The sequence below is a fragment of the Pezoporus flaviventris genome, unplaced genomic scaffold (genome assembly GCF_033815535.1).
Source record: "Pezoporus flaviventris isolate CSIRO_AGI_PZ_B2104156 unplaced genomic scaffold, CSIRO_AGI_Pfla_v1 ptg000029l, whole genome shotgun sequence".
Taxonomy (NCBI): domain Eukaryota; kingdom Metazoa; phylum Chordata; class Aves; order Psittaciformes; family Psittacidae; genus Pezoporus; species Pezoporus flaviventris.
In genome coordinates this window covers 223412-233324 of record NW_026892577.1, presented here as the reverse complement: position 1 = coordinate 233324, position 9913 = coordinate 223412, and positions in this window count along the sequence as shown.

The window sequence follows — 9913 nt, the reverse complement described above, 5'->3', positions numbered from 1 at the left end:
GTTAGAGATTGGAAGGGACCTCGAAAGATCATCTAGTTCAATCCCCCTGCCGGAGCAGGAACACCTAGATAATGTTACACAGGAATGCGTCCAGGCAGGTTTTGAATGTCTCCAGGGAAGGAGACTCCACAACCTCCCTGGGCAGCCTGTTCCAGTGTTCCGTCACCCTCACTGAGAAGAAGTTTCTTCTCAAGTTTAAGTGGAACCTCTTGTGTTCCAGTTTGTACCCATTACCCCTTGTCCTATCATTGTTTGCCACTGAGTAGAGCCTGGCTCCATCCTCGTGACACTCCCCCTTTATATATTTATAGACATAAGTTCACCCCTCAGTCTCCTCTTCTCCAAGACCCAGCTCCCTCAGTCTTTCCTCATAAGGGAGATGTTCCACTCCCCTAATCATCTTCGTTGCAGCCAGGTTCCGGCTACCTTCACAAAGCTTTGTAAGGAGCTCCACGTATTAAAACATCTCAGGATATTGCTCAAGCTAGTTACTCTAATCAGTTGCATTGTCCTTTTGAAGCAACCAATCAGGCAAATATCAGGCTGGTTCCTTACAGAAGAGGGATTTCTCTCCATGCCTATACAGAAGCCCTGCCAAGCTCTCTAGACTATCCTTCACTCTTCCCACCTGGAGCTATGTGTGGACTCCTGCCCATGCACAGGCTGGGTTTCTTAAGTAGCCTCTTTTTGTCCCATTGACAAGTTATCCTGTAAGACTTCGGATGATCCTATACTCTTAGGTGGAATATTAGTTTAGGTGTAATGCCTAAACATGGCTGATTTGCCTCCTTGATGCTCACCAGCCTCAAGGGCAGGAAGGTCCTAGGTCTGCCTTCTGAGAGGCTTCCTTGAGATCTGATGGGGGTCTGGGTATCATTAAAACATCATTAAAATCTTCTGAGTCCCAAGGAAGTATGTTGGCTACAGGATCCTCTTACTTTCCTTTAGCTTTGATGGCTACAACCATGAGCTGGGTGTTATACTGCCTGCTGCAAATCCTTGATGCAGCATTCTTGAAAGTAAAGAAAATGTGAACAGAGAATATGCACCTCCTAACAAAAGTAGTCCTAAGAGCAATAACAGATTTGTTTTTAATGCTCAGGGCACTTCAGATTTTAAAGATTTACAGTCTAAAATGCTGTAGATGCCTGCCAAGACAACAGTGAACACTGAACATGTGTCACTGGTTGGTTCCCTTTGCAGTTGGAAGACTGCGCTTGGACGCTTTCATCTCTCTCTGACCTGGCTTCTCCAGGTCTCCAACACTTCTGTTGCTGAGCTTCTGTTCTGCAAGCAGTTAACTTCAGCAAATGCTGCTTCACGTGGTGCTGGACACCTACAGCTTCTGCCTCCTGAGGGTTTTACCACACTCATGCTAGTACGCTTGCACTGGTCCAAGTGCTTTACATCTTCTGGCTTCAGAAGCTGAGGATTTTGATTGCTTGCCCAATTGTTCTGTTTCAAATCCCTGTCTCAGTTCATGCTGTGCTGCCTTCAGGTCCCCAGTCTTTAATTACACAGCAATGAGTACCCACCGGGGTGTTCATTAAGTAATATACACTTCTGTAGCAAATATAGAAGAAAGGAGCTATTGAAAAGCAGCTTAATATGAATGTATAAACCCAGTACTTCTCAAATACAGTATTACAAAAGCTCAACCACTTAGAAGTATGGGACGGCTCGGCAGCACCATCTGCTGAAATGAAATGCACTTGGTAATCCAGTTTCAGCAAAGCACATATTAACTGTTGAATCAGGCCAGACATCATGCACTCTTGGCTTTGGAGTAGGAACAAACGGTCCAGGATTCACCCTGGGCCATATGACACAGCGCTGTCAAAGACCAGCTCATATGTGCCTCTTTGGAAGGTGGTATTTAGATGTAGAGGGCTTACTTTTTCAGTCTAAGCTTGTTTTTATGTGTTCATAGTAATACTGAACCAAAAGATGCTTCAGCAACACTCAGTTTGGTAATGTCACTGTGAGGCAACAGAGCACTTAAATACTGTTTAATGATTCAATAAATACTGACTTGACTGCTTAGTGTGCAACCATCACAGAAGGATTTTTCACTGGGCATAAATTGTTTAGATGTCCTTTTCCTGATATATCATGCTCCAGGATAACTAAATAATGCACTGCAATTAACAGACTCCTAGAGTTTGGGCTTATGTTTGCCAGTCACAATGAGGAAGTGGTATTTTTATTTGCTACCTTCAAAATCCATATTAGTTGCACTGAGGTTTGAAAAGGGATTTGTATTCAGCAGCACAGATCAGAGTGAATTAGAAGGTGTGGGGCTACCCCAGACCTGGTGGGCTCATGCAGGAGAGAGGAGAAGGATCCCAATACCAGTGCCTCTACACGAATAGCATCAATGCTGTACGGTTGGACTCAATGATCTATAAGGTGTTTTCCAATCTAAATGATTACAGCAGTGCATGTAAATTGTACTGCTGTGCATGTTTCAGTCCTTTTGCCTGATTCTCCCAGAGCTCTTTGTGTTATGTATGAGTTATGTTATGTGCGAGTTGTATTGAGTTATGCTGAGTTATGTGGGAGTTATATTGAGTTATGTTGAGTTATGTACAAGTTAGATTGAGTTATGCTGCTATGTAAGGGATATATTGAGTTATGTATGCGTTTGTGTTATGTGCCATGAGAAACGCTTTCCCTTCAACACTTGGTGTGATTCTGAGACAGCCTCTGTTAAAAGCTTTTTGTGAGTGAATCTCTCACCAGGATTTGCCCACCTGGCTGCAGTCACCATCAGACATGTCCCTTCTTTTTCCCCGGGTTTCTTTTGCTACCTCCTGAATGTCGTTTGCAGAGCAGCTCATCTGGGTCTGCCCATTGCACACCAGTGTTTCCAGCTGCAGCTGAATATCCAGAGATGCCCTGCCCTCTTGTGGTGTGCTGCTGGCCTAATCGCGCCTCATCTGATCTTACACCCCTGGGAAATAAACGCCTGGAGACCCCTCAAAGCTGCAGCTGAGGGGATGGGGTGTCAGTGTGTGAACACACTGCAGGCAGATGGGTTTTGGCAAGTACTGTGCTGCTCCTGCTACACATTGCCTCTGTCAGCAGCATCACATCCCACCACCTAAAATTGCCAGCATGGTTTCCCACAGAGACTAAAATGAAAGGCTTATGCAATTCTTGCCATCTCTTACACACCCTCTGGACCACAGTCCTTCCCTTGGATGGTCCTCCCATCCAGGTGTGCATGCAGGGACACTGAGACATCCCCCAACCACAGAATCCTGGAATGGTTTGTGTTGGAAGGGACCTTAAAGCTCACCCAGCTCCAACCCCTGCCACGGGCAGGGACCCCTTCCACTAGAGCAGCTTGCTCCAAGCCCCTGTGTCCAACCTGGCCTTGAACACTGCCAGGGATGGGGCAGCCACAGCTTCTCTGGGTACAACATCCACAACTCCTCTGGTTGGCACTGTCAGCACTTTTCTTAGCTATAAATGCAGCATTTAGCCTCTTTCAGTCTCTCAATCCACTCTAGTAGCTCCTGTTCTTATTTTAGCCCTTCCCCTTCAATAGTTGCTCTGTTCCCTTTAACAGAGTTTACTCCTTCCCAAGCCTAAATGAGGCACTGGATTCTGTTGTATGAGCTGAGCAAAGGGGGGTTAGGAACACACATTTCTGCAGATTCCATCCCATCCCTGCTCCTCCCGACTCTGAGGTTTGACCTCCCAGTGCAACATGCAACAACAGACAAGTCTGTGGTGGGCTCAGCTGATACCTTTCCAGCCAAGCCAACATAGCTTCCCCAGGTTATATCATTATGTCCTTTACCTAAGCCTTTTCAGATGGTCAAAATAATCCATCTTTTCTTTTCCTCTGACAGCCCTACATCTCTTCCTGCTTATTTCTCTGTCTGATTTATTCTATTTTTTTGGCTACCTTGCGAGGATTTACTTTCTTCTGTGCAGTTTTGCCCTATTGATTTCTCTCAGCTCTTCAGGATTTCATCTGACTCAACTGCAGGATTTCTTTCTTCTTTTCCTCCTTCCTCCATCCCTTTCTGTAGCTGTTGTATCACAGCCTTTGCCTCCTGACCCTGCCCTGTGTGCCCTGCTCATGTCAATGGACAGCAGTTTTCTATCTCTGATTTCAACATACTAGAGGAAGAGTTAAGATGTTTAAACTTAATTAACCACCCAGGTAATTGGGGCCACCCAGGCAGACAGCACAGGGGGCAGTGCTTGGCTCCTTCCAGGCCTGGGATAGCTTGGTTGGAGATATCCAAGTCTATTTCTGCTTTAATGCCTATTTAATGGCAATATGACTGTCCCCTGAGTAGAAAGTTGGCAATTGCTCTTCTACTAGAAGACCTGAGAAAGCAACGGTCACTTAAATTAAGTCAGTTCAGGCCTGGAATATGCATAAATAAATATACACAGGCTGTGTGTCACCACGAGGGCTGAGCTGGGAAGACAGAAAAGCTGGAAATGACCTAAATCTTATGTTGCACACTCATCTGACTTGCGGATGTGTTCAACAAGTTTCTAAACCAAGAAAAACAAACACTGAAATTTTAAACACAATTGGGTTTTCTACAAACCCTTTTCTCAATATATCCCTGTGGGAGAAGACCCAGCTTGGCTGGATAAACAGCGAGCAGCCACTGATGGATGATGTCTCACTACATGTACATGTGTGAAGTAGACAGCATCTTTGGTCTCTGAGAAACCCAGCATGTTAAACAATCAGGATTAAGCTTCCTCAAAAGCTAAGCCCCAAGTTATTTGCCATTCACCTATGGCTTATGCCTCTGTAGCCTAAAACAGAGCTTTGGGAGCTCCTCTGAGGCTGTTCTTCCACTGCAATACTGAGTATCAGCACCTTCTCTTTTCTCATTCCCATTCACTAGTAGATGAAGGGATCATTTTGTGAGACATACCTAGGCTGAGGAAAGAACTGTGAATTATTCTGTCCCTCTTTTGACACTAAGTGACAGTGCTTGCCTGAGGTTTCCTTGGGAAGATGCCCTGTGCAGCAGCTTTGCAGTGCTACCACTACCTTGCAGTAAGTTGTTACTGCAGCAACTGCTACTTCAGTAACTAAACAGCAATTGTAAAGCTCTTAAGGTTGCATTTTCAGCATTTTCCTCTAGATCTTGGCTGTGACATGCAGCTAAAGGAGAGTGAGCACCTGGGTAGGTGGGAAACAGGGAGTGTTGCAGTGGGTAGGATCCTGCCACTGAGCTGGGAATCCAAACTGAAGAGGAAAGGCATCTGAGGGTAGGGAGGCAGGTATTAGGTGCACTCCCAACCCTCTCTGGGACTTGTTTCTCCAGGACTGGAGGTGATGAACCAGTCACATCATGGGCTTGGGGCTTCTCACCCCAGCAGAGCATCAGATGAGTCAAAAGATACAGACATGATACAGATGTGCACAGAAATCTTACCCCCTCTTCCTGAAGCCATCATTGGAGAGAAGTACATTTGGTGGGTGATAGGAGGAGAAGACAGGTGGACACATACAGAGCCCGGTATTCCAGTGCTCCCCTGCTGTGGCACAGCCCAAGGGTGGGAACAGCCCCTTCCACTGCTGTGGAGACACCAGCACACCTAGACCTGCTCAAAGGGGCAGCTTTTCCACCTAGCAAATGCATGCTCAGAGACGATGAGGGCGAGGGATGGGATGTGTGTGTTTCCTCTGACGTGAATGTGCTGATCACTATTTGAGTGTCTTCTAAATCTTATTTTTCTGTTAATTGTGACTTAATACGTACCCAGCAGGCCTCTAATTTTCAACGGCAGCTTTCTGCCTGGCAGCCCATTAAGCCCCTGCCATGCTGGCAATCATTTTAAGGGCCGTTCCATTGACTGAGGTAGCACAGAGAGCTGGCAGAGTTTTCACAGGAGCTGTGACTTAGAAGCAAGGGTCCCCAGGAGGACAGTGCTGGGATCAGTGGAGGTGAGCATCTCCCCAGCCTCAGCCTCTGACGTATGTCCCCTGATGCAGGCAGAGAAGCACAGGCAGAAGTGTGGACCAAAGGCTTTAACAGCATCTCTGCAAACTGTGTTTCCCAGGCCACAGCCTGACAGCAGTTTGGCAGCCACTCTGCTATTAACAACTAGAAGTATCACTGCAATAACATGACCTAATAAATCCCCTCTGTGCAGAGGTAAGCGCTGCATAATGGTCAGCATTGGTGCTGCCAAATCCCAATGGGAAACTGCAGCACATGCAGGACCCTGAAGCAACTCCCCAACAGGGGTTGCAAAGATGAGGTTGTAGCGAGAGTTGGGTCTCTTTTCCCAAGTATCAGGTGATGGGACAAGAGGGAACAACCTCAAGTTGTGCCAGGGGAGGTTTAGACTGGATATTAGAAAGCGTGCCTTCACCAAAAGGGTTGTGAGGCACTGGAACAGGCTGCCCAGGGAAGCGGTGAAGCCACCATCCCTGGAAGTAGTTAAAAGATGTGTAGATGTGGCATTGAGAGCAATGGTTTGGTGGTGGTCTGGGCAGTGCTGGGTTAATGGTTGGACTCAATGATCTTAAAGGTCTTTTCCAATCTAAACGATTCTGTGATTCTGCAAAGCTGGGGATATGTGGAGTCAGCGCACCTCCACCGGGTCCCCAGCTCCTGGGCTGCACGGGAAGTTTTATTCCTGTGGCATTGGAAAAGAAGTGGAAATCATTTTTCCCCTTTTTTGCACCTGCCTTTTTTTCAATATAGGAAGAGAAAACCCAAACCGTGTCCGCGGCACAAAGTGTTGCCCGCTTTGTCCACACGATGGTGCTGCAACACAAGCGTTTGTTGGGAAAATACAGCTGCTCAAGACATCCTAGAGCCATGGAATCTTAGAACGGTTTGTGTTGGAAAGGACCTTAAAGCTCACCCAGTTCCAACCCCTGTCACGGGCAGGGACCCCTTCCACTAGAGCAGCTTGCTCCAAGCCCCTGTGTCCAACCTGGCCTTGAACACTGCCAGGGATGGAGCATCGTTTCACGTGCCTGTGTTAGGGATATCTATCAGGAGTAACTTCCTGTGGCATTGTTGTGCCTTGTCTTTAACAAAAGAGCGTTTGGCTTAGTTGGAAGATGGATTAAATTCTTGTCAGAAGGATGTATTCAGAACTGTGGCAGCTTCACCATTTATCTTCAGTTTATTAAGCTGAAGCATACAACCCTGTGCACCGGACTCAACAGATACTAACATTTTCCATGTAAACCAGTGCCTGTTTTTCTTAGCCGGAGATCCTTTGTTTTTACTGTGCTTCTTTCAGCCAGCCAAGCTGCTTGGCCCAAACATGCGAGGTCTTACAGAAAACACATTTCACATTCTTCTGCAGTAGCAGGGAGAATATTTGGAAACAACCCTTCCCTCAGTGCCTTTGCACTCAGCAAAGCTGCATCTTTGCCTGATTACTTCTGTTCAGCAGGGATAAGAGTGAGAACGCAATATGAGACAACACATTTTCGGAGGTCTCTGCAAAGAGCCGCTGCTACGCTTTGGCAAACATGAAAATCTATTGTGTCGATAGCTAGTCCAATTCCTTAGCAAATTACTGCTCTGGGGATGGAGGTCAGCTCAGTGCTGCAGCAAATAACAGTAATATTGAGTTCTTTCACAGCTAGAATTGTCAACAGAAAGGTGAAGGGAATTGGAAGAAATTGGCATGAGCTTTATCCAATATAGAGATCTGCTGTGAGGCTGGAGTGAAGCCACTGAATGGCAGCGATACACTGCTCTGAGGCTGACAGAGAGGGGCTCTGTCTCCCAGCACTGTCACATCATTCAAGAAAATCAAATGCTTTTTTACTTTAAGGTCACCAGATCAATATTATTTTTACAGTATGGACTAGAGAGCAATATCCTTACTTCCAAGATACCCTTTTGACAGCTAATTTCCTACTTTTTGATACTTAGTTGTGCCCCAACCCAACAGTATAAGGTTGCAATGTGTTAAAGTGAGAGACCATAATTTGGAGCTCATGAAAAAGATGAAGACCTAAAAGCAGCTTCAACCACAACACAGCCTCATTGGAGACTTCGCTTTCAGATCACATATAGCTTATAGCCCCTTCCCTATGTGTTGCAGTGCTCTCCACAGCACAATGACTCTCAGTGCACTGCCTGCTCCTACCCTTGGGCACATCCAGACACCACTGTTCAGCATCATACAGGGAACCTCCAGTCTTTCCCTTACTCTGAGTCAGAACTACGCAAGACCTCAATCTAGGAGGGTGATGGGTATGATTCAGCCTTAAAAAAAGCAGAAATTATGACCATGAAGCATGTTTTGATTTAGTTTATATACTTGGGCAAAAGGCAGAGAGAATTTCCCCAACCACTGATGGACTGCATGAGTCTGCTGGCAGAAATTAGAGTTCAGCACCATACATCAGTGTGACACAAACTACTGTGTGTCATTTGTTCATGGCATTATCCCTCACACTAAATGATAATAGCAGAAACATTCATTAGCTTTTAGGGCAGGTAAGATAACATCATGAACTCGTGGTTGTAATGGAAATATTTGACCATGGCAGATCAGGTTAGCAAACATTGTGTATAGCATTATCCTGACCACACAGTGTTGACTCTAATTCAGAGCACAGGTAGCAGAAATCTTTTAATGTCAATAAACTGTTGACTGAAAATTTTACATTTGCAAACAGCGGTGAATTTATTCTGATTTTCTGATTCATTCTGCCATGGTATTTTTTTGTACTGCTAAAATAATCCATCCTCAGTTCTCAAACCATTTTTGGTCTTTAAGCATTCCTGAACTAGAACTAATCTGTTCTGGTTGTCTAGAACTACTTCCCTCATTTACTTATTTTAGTCTTTCCAAACACCAGACTGAACCCTTTTTAGGCAGCACATTAACAGTTGGCAAAGTACCTAGAAATATACTTCTGTTACAAAAAAATCTCACAGCATCAGTCATATTCACGTGTGAAATGTTCAGGATTCATGTAAGTTTTCAGCATTAATTCTCAGTTTAGAAACACAGGAGGTAAATAACTTGTCCCTGTGGAGGAAGATGGTGAATAGTTACCCATAGTATTTGAAATCTATTTGTGAATCCATCAGGAAGCTGGATTGTGGGGCCCTGTGTAAAGGTTGAAAGGACACATAATGCCAATTAGAAATGATTCTTTGGGGTTTTGATACCTGGTAGCTAAATACCAGCTTCATTTGGTCCACTCAACATGCATTCAGGGAAGAAACAATCCATTTTGGCCTTAAAATGAAGTCATCTACAGGCAGCATTTTCATGTGTCCATGCCAGCCAGTTCCATCTTCATCTGCAGCTATCAGTGACCCTGACCAGGTGTGTTTGAAATCAAATATTGAATTACTGCACATTTATAGACAAATTTGGACATTTTGGTTAAAGAAAAACTTTCAGATAGTCCAAAATTTCTCCATAATTGATAAAACTTTTTTTTTTTAATCAATTCTGCATATCTCAACCTTCTTAACTAGGTGTAGACATCTTTCCTGAAGAGGGAAACACACAACATGCAACCAATTAATTAGGTAACACCCCCTCTCTATGAGGACACAAGATACTGTGCATCCTGTCCATTTATGCATTTAATAACAAGATCTCATATTGATCTTAAAATGCATATTTCTTTGCAATGGAGAAGAGTAATTGTGTAGAACCTAACAGAAAACTCCATAAAAGCTCTCCGTGGCCAGTAATGGACTTTACACCAAGACTGTTAGTGGTTTCCTGGGTAAATGTGTGAATAATACGAATAAATGATACGCATTTGTATTTACATGAACAATCTATGGAAGACAATGGATTTGTATATTAGACACTAAATGTGGCTTGTTGTTTGTATTTCAGTCATCCATTCTTACCTGGAATAGAAAATGTTCTTTCACAAGATCTGTGGCTAAGAAAGTCCATTTATCTTGAAGGTATA